This window comes from Sciurus vulgaris (genome assembly GCF_902686455.1).
Source record: "Sciurus vulgaris genome assembly, chromosome: 4".
Lineage (NCBI taxonomy): Eukaryota > Metazoa > Chordata > Mammalia > Rodentia > Sciuridae > Sciurus > Sciurus vulgaris.
The window spans coordinates 176,129,103-176,150,975 of NC_136464.1; the positions used below are offsets into that span (position 1 = coordinate 176,129,103).

General features: G+C 36.5%; 1 long non-coding RNA gene across 1 annotated transcript; it reads left to right on the forward strand.

The window, feature by feature from the left end:
• The first annotated feature begins 851 nt into the window (after positions 1-851).
• LOC306659602 lies at positions 852-18,444 on the forward strand. The gene is made up of 3 exons (XR_013763350.1): positions 852-980; positions 2,333-2,545; positions 17,230-18,444. It is a non-coding gene; the product is annotated as an uncharacterized lncRNA (long non-coding RNA).
• The last annotated feature ends 3,429 nt before the right edge of the window (positions 18,445-21,873 follow it).

Here is a 21,873-nt window from a genome sequence, read left to right on the forward strand (position 1 = left end):
CCTAGGTCCTTGTGTTTTCAAGGCAAGCACTCTACCAACTGAGCTACATGCCCAGCCTGAAAAAGAACTTTTAGGTTGGGAGTGTGGCCCCATGGTAGAACACTTGTCTAGCATGGGTGAAGTTCTGACTTTGATCCCTGGTACTGTCCTACTCCCTGCCCAAAAAAGGAAAAAAAAAAAAAAAAAAAAAAAAAAAAATTTTAGTCAAATAATTTTAATTGAGTTAATAAGTAGTAAAATGCAATTACACTAAAACCACCATACTTTACAAGTTTAAGTTGTTTTGTCTTGTGACATATCTAAAGTAGGACCCCTTTCTGAATCTTTTTTTCTAGTTATAGAGTTAGATTCATATTGTTCTGGAATGTCAGTTACTGTAACTTTATGTCCAAATGAATCTGAGAGCAGTAGGTGAAAAACAAAACAATATTTTCCCACTACCAGTTTTTATTTTAATTTATTTTTCTTTGGTCTGGGGAATTGAACCTAGGTGCACTCTACCACCGAGATACATCCCCAGCTGTTTTTACTGTTTTGAGACCGCATCTCACCAAGTTGCTGAGGCTGGTCTCAAATCCTCCTGCCTCGCCCTCCTGTGTCACTGGGATTACAGGCATACGCCACTGCTCACAGCAACCAACACTTTTAAAATTGCAAGAAAACCTAAAACAGTTTTTGTGATGATCCAAGATTATCTGTTATGCAACTTTCATATTCCAAAGTACTTACCTTCCTTCCTTCCTTTATTTCCTTCTTTCTTTTGTCCTCCCCCCTCCTCCCCCTCCCCCTCCTCTCCCCTCTCCCCTCCCTCTCTCCCTCTCCCTTTCCCTCTTCCTTTCTTTTTCCCAGTACTGGGAATTGAACCCCAGGCGCTCTGCCAGGGTCTTTTTATTTTGAGACAGGGTCTGCTAAGTTGCTGAAGCTGGCTTCAGATTTGTGATATTCCTGCCTCAGGCTCTGGAGTTGCTAAGATTACAGAGGTGTGCCACCATAACTAGCTATATTTCTATCTTAATTAATAGTAACTCAGTTAAATGTTGCCTCATTGTGATCCAGAAACAATTTTTTAAAAAATATTTTTTTAGTTGTAAATGGACTCAATGCCTCTATTTTATTTATTCATCTTTATGTGGTGTTGTGCCTCACACATGCTAGGCAAGTGCTCTACCATGAACTACAAAAAAGTCCAGGAAACAATTTCTCTTTTTAGATGGGATTTCACTATACTGCTCAGGCTGTCCTCAAACCTAGGGACTCAAGTGAGCCACCTGCCTCAGCCTCTGGATCTAGAACTACAGACCAGAAATGGTTCTTAAATTTATTTTAATTAGGAAAAAGAATGTCTGGGACTCAGGTTGTGGCTCAGTGGTAGTTTGCTTGCGTAGCATGCAGGAGGTGCTGGGTTCAATCCTGAGCACCATATAAAAATAAAATAAAGGTATTGTGTCACCTACAACTAAAAATATCTATAATTTTTTTTAAAAAAAGAATATCTTGCTATATATACAGAGATGAATTTCTCAAAAATAAAATTTAAAAGAAGAGGTTGGGGTAAAAGTATTCTTGTAATTTTTATGATGACTCTTAGCAAGTATATGATTTATTTTGATTCTTTTCAATTTAATAAAGTCATACTTGTATTGTTAAAGACTGTGTTAGATTACTGGGAATTTTGTATTGCTAGCTCCTGTATTTCTCACACTGGATTTTTCCTCCATTTGAAGTGTCTCTGCAGAAATAAGAAGTAGAAAACAAATTGCCCACTACACTTGGCCTTGAAGATTTGGCTTGAGATTAGCAAGCAAGGATACTGAGTTATTGGTACACTAAAACAGGCCATGCTAAAATCTTCTGAATATGTAAACATATGAGGCAAATTTTAAGGAAAAATAAATAAAAGTAATAAAAATATACCTAATGGCAATAAGTACCACAAGTAACAATGATTAGGTGAGAAAAATATTTGTAAATCAATTTACAGATTGTGTTTGATCCCCAATTCTGCAAAAAAGAGATAAGATTCCTATATAAAAAGAGATTTTAGGAATAAATCAAGAAGAAACAGCACAACAAAGTAGGGGGGAAATACTGAAAGTATTTAACAGTTTCAAAAAAAGAGATCTTTAAGTATGTGGAAAGATATTCAGGCTTATTCATGGATTAAAATCATACTGAGATACAGTATTTGTCACCTATAACATAGGTAGAACTTGGAAAGTTTACTAATATACTTTGTTGGTAAGAAAATAGATGCATTACTGGTAAAAGTATAAAAAGGCTTAAACTTTTTTCTTTCTTTCTTTCTTTTTTTTTTTTTTTTTTTTGGTACCAGGGATTGAATTCAGGGGTGCTAAACCACCAAGGAACATTCTCGGCATCATATTTTATTAGAGACAGAGTCTTACTAAGTAGCTTAGGGCCTCGCTAAATTACTGAGGCTGGGTTTGAACTCACCATCCTCCTGCCTCAGCCTCCTGAGTCACTGGGATTACAGGTCCAGGCCACAGGGCCCAGCTGAGGCTCGACCTTTATGGAAAGGAATTTGGTAATGTATAGAACCTTTATGTTTGCATTTACACTTTGTGTTAATTTCCTACTATTGCTACAGCAAATTGCCACAAACTTAGTGACTTAAGTCAGTACACATTTATTTTCTTACAGTTGTGGAGGTCAAATTCTAAAATGAGTTTCCAGGGATGTGTTCCTTCTGGGGACTCTAGTGGCAGAAATTATTTTTTAGTCACTTTTAGAGGCTGCCTGCATTCCCTGGGTTATGTCCCCTTTCAAGGAAGTAGTGTAGTGGCTTCTCTCCTCTCTGAACCTGCCTCCCTTGTAGAAGCAAACTTGTGATGATACCCATTCACATTCAGGGCAGAAGTAAGGTGCCCCTTCACTTAGTCACATCTGCAGCATCCCTTTGCATGTAATTCAGCATAATCACAGGTTCCTGGGACTGGGACATCTTTTGGTGGGGATGGGGGACTATTCTGTCTACCACACCCTTTAAACTAGCATTTCCTCTTTTAGAAATCTGTCCTACAGTTATTTTCTGCATATACAAAGATCTTGTGTGGCATTGCTTATAATAGTCAAAGATTGGAAACAATTCAAGTGTTCAGCAATAGAGGACTTGTTAAATAAGCAATAGCACATCCACAAAACACAGTGCTATGCAGCTATGACAGAGAATGAGTAAGATTTTTATTTATATATATATATATAGATAGATAGATATTTTTAGTATATACTGGAAAGTACAAAAACAAGGAGGTGAATACTTTATATTCTAGACTACCCTTTGTATTAGGGGAAAATACATTTTCTTCTGTTGAATACAGATATACTGGATTTATAAACAAAAAATGAATAAAAAGTCTTATTGCTGTAGGTTGAGAGAGGGTAAAGAGGTAGCCAAAGGTTCTCTTTTTGCAGTGCTGAGGATTGAGCCCAGGGCCTTACACATGCTGGGCCAGTATTGTACCATTTAACTACACCCCATACCAGTAGCTGAGGGTTCATAGTGAATATCTTTTATAGTATTTGATTTCTGAATTATAAAAATATATTACATAGTAAAAAAAAATAAGACCTCATGAAGCAGTTTATTTCCCACCCCCCTTTTTTTTTCCAGACAACTTTTTATAAGGCTTAATTTGAAGGAAGCTCTGAACTACTTGCTTGCTACCAAAGTGTCTGTATTTTATAATTTGAATCCTTGATTTAAGGTGTTGTGTTCCGTGGGCCCCAGCTAAAATGCAAATGTGTTATATGCAAACCCAGATGATAATCCGTTCATAATTTAATATGCTTTAGAGTTTAAAATTTAGGTAGGGCATGCTGGTGCACACCTGTATCCCAGTGACTTGGGAGGGGTGAGGCAGGAGGAACACAAATCTGAGGCCAGTCTGAACTACTTAGTGAGGCTCTAAACAACTTAGACCCTCTCTTAAAAAAATATAAAGGGCTGGGGATGTGGCTTAGTAATTAAGATTCCCTGGATTCAGTCCCCAGTTAAAAAAAAAATTAATTAAAGTTTAGGCCCATATCCAAATTAACCAAAAGAAAAAGAGCAAGACCAAATTAATAAAATTAGAGATGAAACTTTAAAGTTTTTAAAATTAGAGATGAATTTTCTATGATGACTACAGACATCACAGAAATTCAGAGGCTCATTGGGAACTATTTTGAAAATTTATATTCCAATAAATTGGAAAACCTAGAAGAAATACATTTCTAGACACATATAACCTGCCAATATTGAATTGAGAGGACATAGAAAACCTAAATAGATAAAAATTTGTAATGAGATAGAAGCAGTAATAAAAAGTCTTCCAACAAAGAAAAGCCTAGGACCAGATGAATTGTCAGGTGAATTCTACTAGACCTTTAAAGAAGAACTCATGCTAATACTCTTCACATCATTCCATGAACTAGGAATGGATGGAACACTTCAAAATTCATTCTATGGAGCCAGTGTCACCCTCATACCAAAACCAGATAAGGCCACATCGAGGAAGGAACTGCAGACCAATATTCCTGATGAAGTTAGATGCAAAAACAGTTAATATAATATTAGTGAAATATATTCAACAACATATTAAGAAGATTGTACATCATGACCAAGTTGGTTTTATCCCAGAGATCCAAGGGTGATTTAATATATGCAAATCAGGAAATGTAATTAATCACATAAATAGGATTAAGGATTTAAAAATCACTTAGTTTAATATATGCAGAGAAGGCCTTTGACAAAATTTAGTACCCATTCATGATAAAAGCATTGAGGAGACTATGGATAGAGGAAACCCACCTCAACATTATAAAGGCTACATATGAAAAACGCAAACCCAATCTCATAGTAAATGAGAAAAACTGAAAGCATTTCCTTTAAAATCTAGAACAAGACAAGGATGTCCACTCTCACCACACTTATTTAATATAGTGCTGGAAATTCTAGCAGAGTAATTAGGAAGAGAAGGGAATAAAAGGTTAAAAACAGGAAAGGAAGAAGTCAAATCATCATGATTTAAAGATGATATAATCCTATACCTAGAAGATCCAAAAAGCTCCGCCAAAAGACTGCTAGAGCTAAACAAATTCAATAAAGAAGTTGGTTACAAAATCAACATATCAGAAATCAATAGCTTTTTAGTCAAGATTAAAGACCTCTATAATGAAAACTATAGAAAACTGAAGAAAGACATTGAAGGCACAATAAGATGGAGATCTCCCATGTCCATGGTTTGGCAGAATTAATATTGTTAACTACCAAAAGCAATATACAGATTCAGTGAAATCCCCATCAAAATACCAATGACATTCTTCCAGAACTAGAAAAAACAGTCCTAAAATTATTTGGAAGATTAAAAGACCCAGAAGAGCCAAAGCAATTCTTTTTTTTTAATTGTTGTTGTAGATGGACACAGTACCTTTTTTTTTACTTTATTTATTTTATGTAGTGCTGAGGATCAAACGACTGCCTCAGATGTTTGAGGCAAGTGGTCTACCACTGAGCCACAATCCCAGCCCTAGCCAAAGCAATTCTGAGCCAAAAAAGCAGTGCTGACTTCAATACCTGACTTCAGATTATACTACAGAGCTACAGTAACAAAAACTGCATGACACTGGCATAAAAATAGACACATGGACTATGGTGCAGAATAGAAGACACAGAGACAAACTCACATATCTACAGTCATCTGATCCTGGACAAAGGTGCCAAAAGTATATATTGGAGAATAGATAACCTGTTTTTTTGGTTTTTTGTTTGTTTGTTTTGTTTTGTACTAGATATTGAACCCAGGGTGCTTAACCACGGCACTACATCCCCAGCCCTTTTTATGTTTTATTTTGAGTCAGGGTCTGGCTAAGTTGCTTGGGATCTTGCTAAATTACCAAGGCTGGCTTTGAACATGCAATCCTCCTGTCTTTGCCTCCCAAGCTGCCGGGATTACAAGTGTGCAGCACCATGCCTGGCCAGATAGTCTTTCCAACAAATAGTGCTGGGAAAACTGGTAATCCATATGTAGAAGAATGAAACTGGACCCTTATCTCTCACCCTGCACAAATTTCAACTCGATATGGACCAAAGACCTGAGAATTAGACCAGAAACTATGCAAATCCTGGAATAAAATGTAGGTTCAATACTCTAGCATATAGGTACACTTTCTTGATATGACCCCTAAAGTTCAGGAAACCAAGAGTTAATACATGGAATAACATCATATTAAAAAGCTTCTACACAACAAAGCAAACAATTCAGATTGTGAAGAGAGACTCTACAGAATGGGAGAAGTATTTGCTAACTACTATTCTGACAATATCCAGAATATTTAAAGAATTCAAAAGGGGCTGGAGATATAGCTCAGTAGAGTGCATGCCTTGTATGCACAAAGCCCTGGGTCCAATCGCCAGCACCACAAAAGAACTCAAAAAACTTTATATCCCCCCCAAAAAATCTCCAATTAATAAATGGGCAAATGAACTAAGTGAACACTTCTCAAAAGAAATACAAATGGCCAACAAATACATGAAAACATGTTCAATGTCATTAGCAATTAGGAAAATGAAAATCAAAACTATCCTGAGATTTCATCTCCCTGCACTCTGAATGGCAGTCATGAAGACTAAAACAATAACAAATGCTGGAGAGAATATGGAGAAAAAGCAATATTTTTACACTGTTGGTAGGATTGTAAATTAGTACAACCACTATGGAAATCAGTTTGGAGGTTCCTCAAAAGACTAGGCATGAAACCACCATATTTCCCAGCTATACCTCTCCTGGTATTCATCCTGAAGAATTAAAGTCATCATAAAATAACGGTGATACATGCATACCTTACCCATGTTTATAGCAGCACAATTCACAATAGCCAAACTAAGGAACCAGACTAGGTGTCCATCAACTGATGAATGGATAATGAAAGTGTGGTATATATACACAGTAGAATTTCATTCAGCCATGGAGAAAAATGAAATTATATAATTTGCAAGCAAATGGTTGGAACTTGAAATCATTATGTTAAGTGAAATAAGCCAAACTCAGAAGGTCAATGGTCATATGTTTTCTCTCATATGTGGAAGTTAGGAAAAAGGAAAAGAAAGGTTGGGGGATCTCATGAAAATTGAAGGAAGAACGGTAGAATAGAGGAAAGGAACCAGAGGGAGGGTGGAGGGAAGAGAAAGGAAATCCTGGGTAATGATGTTGGCAAAATTTTCTTGTTACATTGTGTGCATGTACAAATATGTAACAACAAACTCCATTGGTATGTATAACTATAATACACCAATAAAGATAGGGAAAAGAATTTAAAGTTTAGATGATTGATTTCATGAAACAGAGTCTGATAGAAGTCAGGGGATTGGGAAATAGCACAGTAAAGGGCTGTAATGTGTTCTAGGGGTGGGCCCTTGGCACTTGAGTGCTTGGGGCTTGGTGGTAGAGGGAAGAGTCTCAAATACAAACATCAGTTAAGAGATTCTCCTTTGTTTAACTTAGGTGTTTTTTGTTTGTTTGCTTGTTTTGTTTTGTTTTGTTTTGTTTGCACTCGGGATTGAACCCAGAGGTGCTTAGCGACTGAGCCACATCCCCAGCCCTTTTTAGTTTTTATTTTGAGATAGGGTCTGGCTAAGTTACTTAGGGCCTTGCTAAGTTGGTGAGGTTGTCCTCAAACTTGCTTTCCTTCTGCCAAAGCCAGTCGAGCTGCTGGGATTACAAGTGTGCACCACTGTGTCTGGCCCCTCATTTAGTTTAGTTTTAGTTTAGCTTTGCCTAAAAAAACCATGTTCTCTCTCCCATGCCATATAGCTTTCGTTTTTCCTCCTTAAGTAGCACATTTCAATAGAACAATAGAAGATTTGGGTTTCAGTCACAGAACTCATGTTTACTAGACAAGTAAATTTGAGCAAGTTACTATACCTCTCTGAGTCTCAGTTGTTTTTTTTTTTTTTTTTTTTCTGGTACTGAGGATTGAACCCAGGGTTGCTTAACCACTGAGTCCTTTTATAAAGGACCAGCCCTTTTATAAAGTTTACTTAGAGACAGGGTCTTGCTGAGTTGCTAAGTGCCTCCCTAAATTGCTGAGGCCAGCTTTGAACTGATGATCCTACTGCCTCAGCCTCCCAAGCTGCTGGGATTATAGGGCCACCACATCCTATACACCACCTTTCTATCATCTATGAAATGGGGCTGAAATACTAGGGTAGTTGTGAATTAAAATAACTATCAAATTAAAACCAAATAAAATATGACAATATGGGCTAAGTCCTGGACAAGGAAAGTTGTTTCTGTCCCTTTGGAGAGATGAACAATCAAGTCACCTTTGAACTGTTGAGGCTGAAGTCAGGAAGGGTGTAAGTCCTGGATAGGAAATTTTGAAGCAGAAACAAAGCAGACTGGCAGAGTCAGGGTGAGGGAGAGCTGTAGGATGGGTTTGACTCATGATGACTCTTGGAAGCGCATTGTTAGTCTAGTGGGTCACGTTAGGCTGGGACAACACGTAATGAATGGACAATAAAAAACATTCGTAATAGTTTTCCTTTTTTTTTTTAATTTTCACAGACTGCATTTTGATTCATTGCACACCAATTGGGTACAACACTTTCATTCAGTTTTCTTATTTATTTCTTCAGATCGGATTCCAAGCAATGTAGTTATGCCATATTTTTCAGAGCCTTCTTTCTTTCCTTGGTTTTGATAAAGGAATGCTTTTCCTATCTTGGCCACAGATTGTATGCTGATACATCTTTGAATCATTCGCGGTACTTCACCCTCAGTCCATAATTATTATGGGTGGTGATTTAAATTCTTTGAATTAAGTTATAAACAACCACATTTTTGTTCTTCCCTATTTTATTTTAAAACTTTTCATAAATACAGAAAAGCTGAAAAAATAGTACAATGAACACTCTCATTTCAATTCAACAATTGTTAAAATTGTGCCACATTTGCTTTAGCCTTTGCTCTTTATTTATATATATGGTAATTTAAATATACATACTTCTAATAACTATAACATGTGTATGTGTATTTCTAAGCTATTTGACATCGTGACACACAATCCATAAAACTTCAGCATGTATCTGTTAAGAATAAGGACATCCTCCAATAAAAGTATTATTACTACGTTTTTTTGGTATTGGAGATTGAACGCAGGGGCACTTTGCCACTGAGCTATATCCCCAGCCCTTTTGTTTTTATTTTGCTTGGATTATAGTGTATACCACCATGCCCAGCTACAGTATTACTACTTCTAATATTTAGTGTGATATTCAGATTTCTCCAAATTGAATATTCAACAAATATCCCTTATAGTTTTGAAGATCTAGTCGAAGTTTTCATATTGTTATGTCTCTTTATTATTTTTTAATCTAATAGTTTTTCACCTTTTATTTTCTTTTTATTACATTAACTTTTTGGAGGGTTCAGGCTATTTTTCTTATATTCTGTATTGTGGTTTTTGTCTGTTTTCTCATGGTGTCACTTAACTTGCTAGATTCCTTTTCCTTTATAAATTTGAAGTTAGTTTACAGACTTGATTATACACAGGTGAAGTTTATGTCATTTTGTTGCATTAGTAGTGATGTTACCTTTAGTCACATGGTTAAGTTAGTGACTTCCAGTCCTATCATAAGATACATTTCTCCATTTGGTTACAAATAATCTGTTCAGTGATACTTCAGTATTATGCGGATATCCCTTCAGTATTATGCAGATATCCCTTCACCTTTAAATGTGATTAAGCACATTTATTTGTCCTAACTTGGTTTGCCCCAATACATCATTGATTAATATTCATTGGTTTAAAATCAGAAGACACCTCTGTGTAGTAGCATAGCAGGTCTCCAGTGTGGGTGATTTTTTGACCTTTCATGGACAATTGATGATGACTGAAGATGTATTTGTTTGTCACAACTCAGGAGTGTGGGGCAGATGTGCTACTGGTATCTACTGGGTACAGGTCGGGGGTACTGTTAGGCATCCTACAGCATACAGGGTCACCCCTCATAGTGAAGAATCACCCAGTTCAGAAGGTCAGTAATTCTGCTGTTGTGAAAACTTAATCTAGGTGCTTCTTTCTCACACACAGTTCATTGTTCACTTGAAGATGCTATTAAATTTTAGAGTCTATCTTCAGCCATGGTAGAAATCAAGCGGATGTTAGAATCCATCAAAATTTACCCACGATCCAAACCAAGCAAATTTTTTACTACATACCTGTTCATTTTATTTTCTTTGTAGGTATCTTCTTAAGAAGGATTTAAGTTGCTTTCTCTGTTCTCAGTAAATCAATAAAATAAAATAAGGATTAAAAAGGTCAAAACAAAACTCAGAATGAACATATCAAAGCATTTTGGTCTGCTTTTATGCTTTCTAGTTTAGAAATGAGTTTCGAATGATGAGTGATTTAGAAATGAATTTAGTAAGATGAGTTTAGAATGTCATCTTAAAAGCCCGAGAGTCAGAGAAGAGAAAATGGAGAAATACCAAGCCAAGTTAAGAATTCACTGTTACTAAAACGGCCCAGAGAGAATGACCAGAGTTCAAGAAGGGGCAGGGAGTGCAGAGGGCATTTCCACTCTCACGCCTGTAAGTTATTAATGACCTTTGAAGTGATTGTTGATGGAAGCACTTGTACATTTGAGCTGCTTCACATGTATACTGAGTGTATTCAGAGGACTGTCTAGCTTCTGGAGCCTTGGAATATCTTCAAGCTGAATCAGAGATCAAACAGCAAAACCCATGACTTGGGAATATCATGTAGCCATGTGACACGTGAAAGGACCCAGAGTAGATAATCAATGCCTAAATGGCTATGCGTATATTTTTAACTCTGAGAAATTTAGCATTGCTCATAACTTTTAAAATAGCAACCTCAGAGAATAATGTCCCAGGGTTCCAAGATAATATAGCAGGAGGTATGTTTTTGTACATTGTTTGACTTCATAAACCTATTTATTGAATATTAGAACCCAACTATATCATTTTCCTTTAAATTTTCATTGGCTAGTTTTTACAGAATTTGCTTATTTTATATTTTGTTCTCACGTACATTGCATTTCCTGTTGAGAGCTGAATCAACAATTTTCTTTGCATTTTATGAAAACTGAATCTCTCAGTCTTTCTGATTCAGAGAGCCAGCACATGAATGTACTCAACACTACTAGAGTTTCACCTTTAAAGGAAGCAGCAAAATACGTAGGTCAGTGCCTTTATTTTTGTCCCCCCGCACCCCGCCTTCTTTTTCTTTCTCAGTACTGGGGATTGAACTTTCAGGGGAGCTTTGCCACTGAGCTACATCCCTAGCCCTTGTTATTTGTTTTTTATTTTGGGGGTTATTGGATATTGAACCCAGGGATGCTTTACCTCTGAGCTAAAGTCCCCAGGCTTTTTTGTTTTTTATTTTGATACAGGGTCTAAGTTGCTCAGGGTCTCTCTTAGTTGCCGAGGCTGACCTGGAACCTGTGGTCTTCTTGCCTCTACCTCCTGAGTTGTTGGGATTTCAGGCATGCAACACCACACCTAGCTCAATAATCTAATTCTATTGATAATTATCTATGTTATTCCCTACATTTGCTCAATTTCTTAGAAATATGAAAGATTGAATAAAAAGATGTGACATGGTATAGATCATTAATTTTATATATTATCTCTATAAATGGGATGAGAGAATAAGGAAAGAGGAATGGGAAGATGATGATACAATTATTCTAATATCTGAGATCCTATCATTGCTGTGTTTGAAATTCTCTTTATTCTTCGTGAAAGAGATTAATTTAGGGAAGTATCAAAAGCTAACAAGGGGCCTGGGGTCGTGGCTTAGTGGCAGAGCACTTGCCTAGCATGTGTGAGGTACTGGGTTCAATTCTCAGCACTGCATATAAATAAAATAAAGGTCCACTGAAAACTAAAACAATATTTAAAAAAAGCTAACAAGAATAGTATAAGAATTGTATAGGCTTACCTTATTCATAAATCCTAAGTAAAATCTTAGCAAACTAAACCCAGTGATTCAGTCATTCAAAATGACAAATATTCAAAATGAACAAACTGGATTCATCTCAGGATTGCAAGTTAGTTTAACATTGGAAAGTCGATTTTATCATAATTAATATATGTCATTTGTTAGGTTAAGAAGGCAAAGAATTAAAAAAATTTTTTTAAAATTTTAATTTTATTTGTTGATTTGGGGAGACAGGGGACCAGGGATTGAAGTCAGGGGCACTTGACCACTGAGCCACATCCCCAGCTCTATTTTGTATTTTATTTAGAGACAGGGTCTCACTGAGTTGCTTAGCACCTTGCTATTGCTGTGGCTGGCTTTGAACTTGTGATCCTCCTGCCTCAGCCTCCCAACCTCTGGATTACAGGCTGTGCCATTGCACCCAGCTTGTTCTTTTTCATTATACATGACAGGTGAATGTGTTTTGACATATTGTACATGCATGGAGTGTAACTTTAAAACCATATTACCGTCTTATTGCAGAAAGGGAAAAATAAGCCTACTCTAAACAAGCTAGGAAAAGGAAGAAACTTCTACAACCTGATAAGTCCATCTCTGAGAAAAACCACAGCAAATATACTTCACTCTTCTTTCTTTCTTTGAGACAGTCTTACTCTGTTGCCCAGGCTGGTCTTAAGCTTATGGGCTCCAGGGATTCTTCTTCTGCCTCTACCTCCCAAGTTTCCCAAATATGCTTAATGGTGAAATGTTGGTGACATTCCTTTCATGCAGTATAGACAAGGATTGTCCAAATTATCATTTCTATTCACATTTTTAAAGTTATTCTCAAATATTTTGAAAAACAAAAGAAGGTATAATATTTGTAAAGAAGGAACCAGCACTATTGATGGATAATATGGTTGTCACTATATAAAAGCTTAATGATCAACAAAAGAAATTATTAGGATGAATTATTAGGAAGAAGAGGATTATTTAGCAAGGTTGTTGGATATGAAGGAAGTATTAAACACACAATTACATTTAAATACCAGGAATAAGTTGCTAGAAATATAACTTTAAAAAAGATTCTGTTAATTATAGTACCAAAATTCATGAAGTACCTTAGAAAATGTAGCAAAAAAAAGTTTGTTCAAGAGATCTAAATAAACAGAGCTATTCTATATGGATGATCAAAACCCAGTCTTTTAAGAATACTAATTCTACCCAGAAAGTCATTAAAATTCCAATGTCTCCAACAGTTTTTCTTTTTTCTTTTTTTGGAACTAAGGATTTAAGTCAGGGGCACTGGATCACTAAGCCACATCCCCAGCCCTATTTTGTATTTTATTTAGAGACAGGGTCTCACTGAGTTGCTTAGCCCCTTGCTGTTGCTGAGGCTGGTTTTGAACTTGCGATCCTCCTGCCTCAGCGTCCTGAGCTGCTGGGGTAACAGGCCTATGCCAGCATGCCCAGCTCCAACACTTTTTCCTTTAGTTTAGAAGCTGAATCTATAATTGATATGAAAGAGGAGCCAAGGTTTAAGATTATCCAAGACATTTCTGAAGAAAAATAGTAAGGCTGTATTAGATATTACAATGCACTGTACAGATATAGTAACTGGGACAATGTTTAATTGGCACAAGAAGAGAGAAATAGACCAGTGGAACAGAATAGAGGACCAGCGTCAGACCCCAACATATATATAGACAATAAGGTCACACACAGCATGTGTGAAAGATGGTTATTCAAAAAATGGTCCAAGTACAGTTGAATGGAAGAAAAGCAAAGGTCCCTACACTAAAACATTGACAAAATTGACTCCCAGTTGATTAAAGATTTAAACAAGAAAGGAAAGGCCATAAAAGTTAAAAAAATATATCTGTATGACTTCAGGATAAGGAAGAATTCTGTTAACAGAATACAAAATATTCAAACCCCAAATTAAAGATTAGTCAACCTGATATCAACAACAAAATGAATTTGTTTTTATTTGTGAAAAAAATACAACTGTAACACATATAACTAACAAAGGATTAATATCCAGAATATGTGGAAAAGTCTTACAGATCAATAAACACAATCAAAAAGAACAAAAGACATGAGCAGGCATTTCATAAAAGAAAAATACAGACACCCCATAAGTATATTCATTAGTCAAACTTACTAGTAGTGAGGGATGTGCAAATTAAAGCATAATAAGATAACATTCATATTTATCAGAATGTGAAATCTTTACAGTTGGATAGTAACAAACACTAACAAGGATTAGGGAGTAAAAGAATTTCTTACATATGAGGTGGCCCACTCTGTAATCCCAGTTACTCAGAAGGGTAAGGCAGAATACCATGTTCAAGGCCAGTGTTGGTAATTTAGCAAGACTCTGTCTCAAAATAAAATTGAAAAAATGCACTGGGGATGTAACTGAGTGATAGAGCACTTAACTAAAATTTGCATGAGGCCTTGGGGTCCATACCTAGAACTTAAAAATACAAACAATAAAACAACTCATATGTGGGCTGGGGTTGTAGCTCAGTGGTAGAGTGCTTGCCTAGTGTGTGTGAGGCACTGGGTTCAATTCTCAGCACCACATATAAATAAATAAATAAATAAATAAATAAATAAATAAATAAATAAAAGGTCCATTGAGAACTACAAAAAATATTTAAAAGGAAAACCAATTCGTATGCAGTTAGTAAGAATAAATATTATCCTTATTTTGTGGTACTGGGGATTGAACCCAGGGGCACTCTACCAACTAGCTGACTTAACAGGTGTGCACCATTGCACCAGCTGAGAATATAAATTATTACAGTGATTTCAGAAAACATTTTGGCATTGTCTAGCAGTCCTTGACAGTACTAGTCAATAGCAAAGTTGAGCACTGGTGCCATACCAACTATGCTAGCCCAAGAAATGTATCCTGGGGAAAGCTGATGCGTGGGTTCATCAAGAACAAGTGTAAGAATGTAAATGGCAACATTGTTCAATAAAGACATAGGAACAGAGCAACATAAACCACTGGTTATAGTAAGCTGGATAAATTAATTGTAGTATAGTTGTACAAACTGATGTATTTTATAACAATGAAAACTAATGAGTCTTAATTGAAGTCAGTATGAATGAATCTCAAAAGAATGTAGTGTTGGGTAAATAAAAAAGAACTGCAGAGAAGTAAATATCATCCTGTTTGTATAAAATATAAAATAAACACATTTAAATTATATATTGTTAAGTTGTACATACATGTATGATAAAATAGACCATGAACAAAATGATGACACATTGATTATGAACTTTGGGGCAGTGATTACCTGAAGTGTAATGATGACGTGGACCTTAAATTATGACAGTGTTCTCTTCATAAGCCACATCCTGGCTGCACAGTATTCACATTATTATTTCCTAAACCATGTGCTCATAATATATAATCTATTTGTGTGCTAATTTTCACATTAAAATATTTAAAAAGAATTCATTAAAAATTGGTCTCCTTGCAAATTTACAAATTTGTAAATAAGTTATCTTCTTGGAAACTTGAGAGAAGAAACACTTGTTTAACTTTTTTCTAGATTTATTTAATGTTAACATTTTATCTTATTCGCTTTATTAGGTTTATCACCTCTCAGTGCATACATGGTTATGTCTAAACTATTCAGGAATAAGCTGCATACATTATGCCCCTTTGCCTTTAAGTACTTCATTATACATTTCCTCAGAAAAAGAACATCCTATTATGGACCTCAGTACAGTTGTCAATGTCAGGAAGTCAAACATTGAAATAATACTTTAGAAAAATCTACCATCCACATTCCACTTCATCAACTGCCCTCCCAATGTCCTTGATAGCATTTGATTTTTTTCTCCACTAGAGGTTGCAGTGCACGTATCATATTTAGTTGTTATGTTCTTTAGTCTCTTTCATCTGGAGCAGTTTTTCAGCCTTTGTTTATCCTTTATGACAATGATATTTTTGAAGAATATGGATTTTTTTTTAAGGAAATGATTTCATTTTGAGTTTGATGTTTTCTCATGGTTATATTCAGGTTATAGATTCTTAAAATGCTATATAAATGACATATTCATCTCAGAGTATCACATCTTAAGATATACAATATCTATTTGCCTCTCTGTGGTGATATTAATTTTGATATTTCAGTCATGATGTGCATTTTCTCCACTCTAAGGGTGAGGATTTCTTTGGAGATAGCTGCTGGGGGACTGAACCCTGCTCCCTTCTAATGGAGAGAAGTAGGAACATGATTTCCCCCTCATCTCAAGTCAAAAGAGAAAAGCTTCAATGAGACCATTCAGCAATTTTCAGATGTTATCTTCTAAATTTTTTAGGTCACAGTTCACTGATGTCTGAGTCTTTCTCAGGGAATCTGGAGAGAGGAGGGTGCTTGTCTTTCTGCATGGAGGTAAAGCAGAGGAGAGTTACTAGTAGATAGGAATTAGCTTGTTCTTTCAGAGTGTGTTAGGCAATGAGTGTTTCCTGTGGAACAGATGTGAAGGACAGCTTTTTAGGGTCATTACATTATTTGAGGTAAAGGCCACCTAAAGGGGAGAAGCTGGCAGAGGCCCATTGAATTCCTACTAGTTAGGAAATAACAAAGGACCTGAAATAGAGTGCACTCTTTCAGGTCAAGGGTACTGCAGGTGATTTGGGGTGGTGGTATCTCCTAAGAACATGGAAGGCTCCAAATGGGCGTCGGCTTTCAATATCTGCAAGCCCAGAAGGCATGAAGCTATCTTAGGACTTACCTGTAGAATAAGAACATTGCTCTCCCTTTCTACTGGGTGAAAGAGAAGTTAGTGAAGACCACAGAAGGAAGGTGGAAGCTTGAGGCACAGACAGCCATCCTTCCCTCTGGCACTGCAAGATATTAGCCTACTGCAGGCCCCATCTGGGGAGAGGACAAGGTCTAACATGCAATTAGCTTTGAAGCTGTCATCATTTTATGGGATCAAACATGAAACTGTTTGTGATTTAAAGCAACTACAGGACTTTTAATTAAGTAAGAATAGTCAGAAAAGTCATGTCACTGCTTGAGTTTTTATTCAGGGTCATGGGAAGAACTTATTTAAATAAATTTTATTTATTTTGTTTGAAAATCTCTTTTTGAATAAGTAAAATATTACATGATCCAAAATTAAAATGATATCAAAGGTGTACTCTGAGAAATTCCTCCTCACATCTGTTTTAAAAGGTAGACATTTTTATGTACTTATTGTTTGTTGTTGTTCTAATGTTTTTTTTTTTTTTTTCTTTTTTTTTTTTTGCAGTGCTATGGATGAAACCCAGGGCCTCTCACATGCTAGGCAAGTGCTCTGCCACTGAGTCATGTCCCCAGCTCTCTAATACTCATTTATACAAATATAAGAAAATATGAATATGTAATATATACTCTTATTTCTCACAGAAAGGCACATACTGTTCAGAACCTTGCCTTTTTTTATTGTGGTAAAATGTGCATAACATTAAAAACTTACCTTTTTTAATGGCAGTAATGGGGACTGAACCCAGGGGTGCACGCTACCACCGAAGATCCCAGTCCTTTTTATTTTTCAAATTTTTAAAAAAATTTCTATATTTTTATTGTTTGTTATTATTTATTTAAACTTTGGGTTTTCATTTCCCAGAAGAAAAGAGTGGAAGAAAGAGCGATTAGATTCCATGGGAAAAGTTCCTGGGACTCACTCCTTCAATTCGGGCTTTTCCTTGAAGATCTTTAGAGCTCCTCCTCTGTGGGATTGATGGATGTGTCCTACCAGAAGTTTGACAGACGTCCGGGAGACAAATGTCCCAGTTCTCCACCCCAGCGCATATCATGTCATGTCACCATTGTTTGAAGAAAGAAGGCCAGCCTAATGTCCTTGAACCTGACTCCAACGTTTCCACGGACATTTGGGATGGGTGCGTGTTACGAGCGGTTAAGGCGTGAGACGCGAGGATGGGTAAGTTCTCAATGCTGGTTTATTCACTGCACACACTCACAGTCACTTGTCCCAACCTAGGCTCGGTCTCACACCAGCATCCCCATGCTCGCCACGAGACCTGGCTAAGGCCGGCTTCGCTGGGAGTCCGTCGAGCTGGAGGGCGCTCGGAGAATTCGCTGCAGCGGGAAGCGGAGGCTGGCGTCTGTCTTCTTGTTGTCCGGTCCGGCTCTCGTCCCAGCTCTCCGAAGTCTGGTCTCCTGCTCTCTGGCTGGTCTTCTTAAGGTTCTGCTTTGCATCTGTTGGGGCTTGATAGGCAGGGGCAGTAGGTGTGCAGGGTGTGGTTGTTCTAAACTGTACCTAATTGGTCACACCTCTTTTTTGGGTTACGTCGTTAGGTTTTCATACAGTTGCACATTACACATAACACTGCATTATAGCATAGTAGATCACTCATAACATTCCATGTGGTACAGTATATCTCTCATAACAATGGGCCCTCTAGCATTTTCAAAATGGAGTTCCTAAGTGTGTCGTCAGGTTTCCATGAAGTAACTCCTCGAAAGTCCCATTCTATTAGGAGTGCTGTGGGTTTTTTTTTTTTTTTTTTTTTTTCTTTTTCTTTTACCAAGTTGTCCGAGTCAGCAGCATCAGTTTTTGCAAAGACAGTAAATATACTTTACAGTCCTCCATGCCAATACAGACAATGGGAACTGGCAATGACAAGGAAAACCATGCATACTCTTTTCAGTGAAGAACTTTTCCATGGGTCTCACAAATGGATTGATTTCATGAAGTTCACCTTTGCTGTGTTCTTCTCACTTCTGTCCAGGAAGAGCTCTTTGATATAAGCTTAGACACCATGCGTAGGCCTCTTGCCTTGAAGGCCAGCACAATCGTTATGTCCTATCCATGGTGGACACAGAGCACTTGCCCCTTTTTATTTTTTATTTGTGATAGGTCGCACCAAATTGTCCAAGCAAGGCTTGAATTTGCAATCCTCCCACCTTAGCCCCCTGAGTAGCTGGGATTACAGGCATGTGCCACTATGTCCACAAAATTTATCAACGGAACCTACCAATGGAATTGCTGAATCACATGGCAATTCTGCTTCTTTTCTTGAGGAACTGCCAAGCTGTTTTTCACAGTGGCAGCATCACTTTACATTCCCATGGGCAATTCACAAGGGTTCCAGGTCTTCCCATTCTTGCCAAAACTTTTATTCTTTTTATGTTTTGTTTTGTTTTTTATAATAACCATTCTAATGGATGTGAAATGGTATCTCATTGTGGTTTTGGTTTGCATTTTCCTAATGGTGAATGATGTTGAGCATCTTCTCATGTGCTTATTAGTCATTTGTGTATCTTCTTGGAAGAAACATCTATCTATATAAATCCTTGGTCTATTTTTGAATTGGTTTGGTTGTTTTTATGTTGTTGTTGTTAAGTTGTGGGGGCTCCTTACATATTCTGGGTACTAATTCCTTATCAGATATATGATTTGCAAATATTTTCTTTTATCCTATGGGTTATTTTTTTTTATTTTATTTTATTTTTTACTCTTTTGATAGTATACTTTGATGCAAATTTTTTGTGTTAGTACTGGGGATTGAACCCAGGGCACTTAACCACTAAGCCACATTCCAAGCCCTTTTTATCTATTTTGAGACAGGGTCTTGCTAAGTTATCCAAGTTGGACTTGCAATACTTACAATACTCCTACCTCAGCCTCCCAAGTCACTGGGATTATAGGTTTGTGCCTCTGTAACTGGCTATTTTGAGACAGGCTCTTGCTAAATCAAAAATGTTAAATTATATATTTCTATTTAGTTTTTTTCTTTTGTTGCCTATACTTTTGGTATCATATTCAAGATATCATTGCTCTACTTAATGTCATGAGAATTTTCCCTGGAATATGGGTTGCTGTCCCCATGGCTGACTTTTGGGAGAACAAGGGACAGTAGTCACTATGTCAAAGGCCAGGTTTTACAAGGCTTTTTGTGCAGCTCTGCCCTGGATGTTTCTAGTGTTTGGATGGACTCTAAAGTTCTAAAATAGTTGCTTAAGACAGTGCCTGCAAATTGTGTAGTTGTTCTGGTAGAAGGATGGATTCTTGGAGTCTCTTGGATGTGTAAATTCCTGGATATACTTTAAAAAACAAGTGACAGTATATCCTGGAGATCTCTTTATCAGTTCATTCAGATCTTTCTCATTCTCTTTAATAGCTACATATATTCTGTAGAATGTATATACCATAGTTTATTCAACATGTTATTCAATCTTTCATGTAACAATGATGCAATTCAAAAATCTTGTGTGTAGATGTGTACATATGTGTGTGTATAAACATATTACCTGTACAGGTATATCTGTAGGGACTTATTTCTGAAAGCAGAAATGCTAGGTCAGATTAAATGTATTTTCAGTTATAAATATTGCTAAAAGACCATCCATAGGAGCTGAGATTACAGGCATCTGCCACCATGCCCAGCCTTTACCTCCACCCTTTTAATGGCTTTGAAGGAAGGCTAAATGTGACTATTTAAGGACATAAAGTAGTTACAGAATTTTTTCATTTTGCAAAACTGAAACTCTATACCCATTAAACCTAACTTCCCATTTCCCCTACCCAGTTCCTGGCAACAACCATTCTACTTTCTACTTCTATGAATTTGACTACTTTAGATACCACATATAAGGAAAATCACACAATATTTATCTTTTTGTAACTATTTTATTTCATTTAGCATAATGTCTTTAAGGTTTATGAATGTTATAGGATATGGCAGTATTCATTTCCTTTGTATGTATGTACCCCATTTTGTTTATCCATTTCTTGATTGCCATTTGAGTTACTTCTGCCTCTTGGCTATTGTGAGTAGTGTTGCTATAAACATGGTTTGCAAATATATCTTTGATATCTTGCTTTCAATACTTTTGCAGATATATCCAGAAGTGGAATTGATGGATCATATGGTAATTCAATTTTTAATTTTTTTGAGGAACTTCCACACTGCTTTTCATAGCTGTTGAACCATTTTATTTTGTTCTTTATAGTTATACATGACAGTAGAATGTATTTTGACATATCTTACATACATGGAGGATAACTTCCCATTTTTGTGGTTGTTCATCATGTGGACTTACACTAGTCATGTATTCATGTATGAACATAGGAAAGTTATGTCTGTTTCATTCTACTGTCTTTCCCACTCCTTTCCCCCTACTTTGCCCTGTCCAATCCAGTGAACCTACCATCCCCCACCCCCTGCCTATTATGAGTCAGCATCTGCATATCAGAGAGAACATTTGGCTTGTGTTTTATGGAATTGACTTATTTCACTTAGCATGATAGTCTCCAGTTCCATCCATTTACCAGCAAATGCCATAATTTCATTCTTCTTTATGGTTGAGTAATGTTCCATTGGTTATATGTACCACGTTTTCTTAATCCATTCATCTGTTGAAAGGCACCTAGGTTGGTTCCATAGCTTAGCTATTGTGAATTGAGCTGCTATATTGTTGTGGCTGTGTCACTTTAGTATGATGATTTTAAGTTCTCTGGGTATATACGCCAAGGAGTGGGATAACTGGGTCAAATGGTGGTTCCATTCCAAGTTTTCTGAGGAATCTCCATACCGCTTTCCAGAGAGGTTGCATCAATTTGCAGTCCCACCAGCAATGTATGAATGTATCTTTTTCCCAACATCCTTGCCAACGTTTATTGTTATTTGCATTCTTGATAATTGCCATTCTGAATGGAATGAGATGAAATTTCAGTGTAGTTTTAATTTGCATTTCTCTAATTGCTAGTGATATTGAACATTTTCTCATATATTTGTTGGCCCATCATATTTCTTCTTTTGTGAAGTGTTTGATCAGTTCCTTAGCCCATTTATTGATTGAGTTATTTGTTTTTTTTTAGTATTAAGTTTTTTGAGTTCTTTATATATTCTGGAGATTAATGCTCTATGTGAGGTGCAGGTGGCAAAGA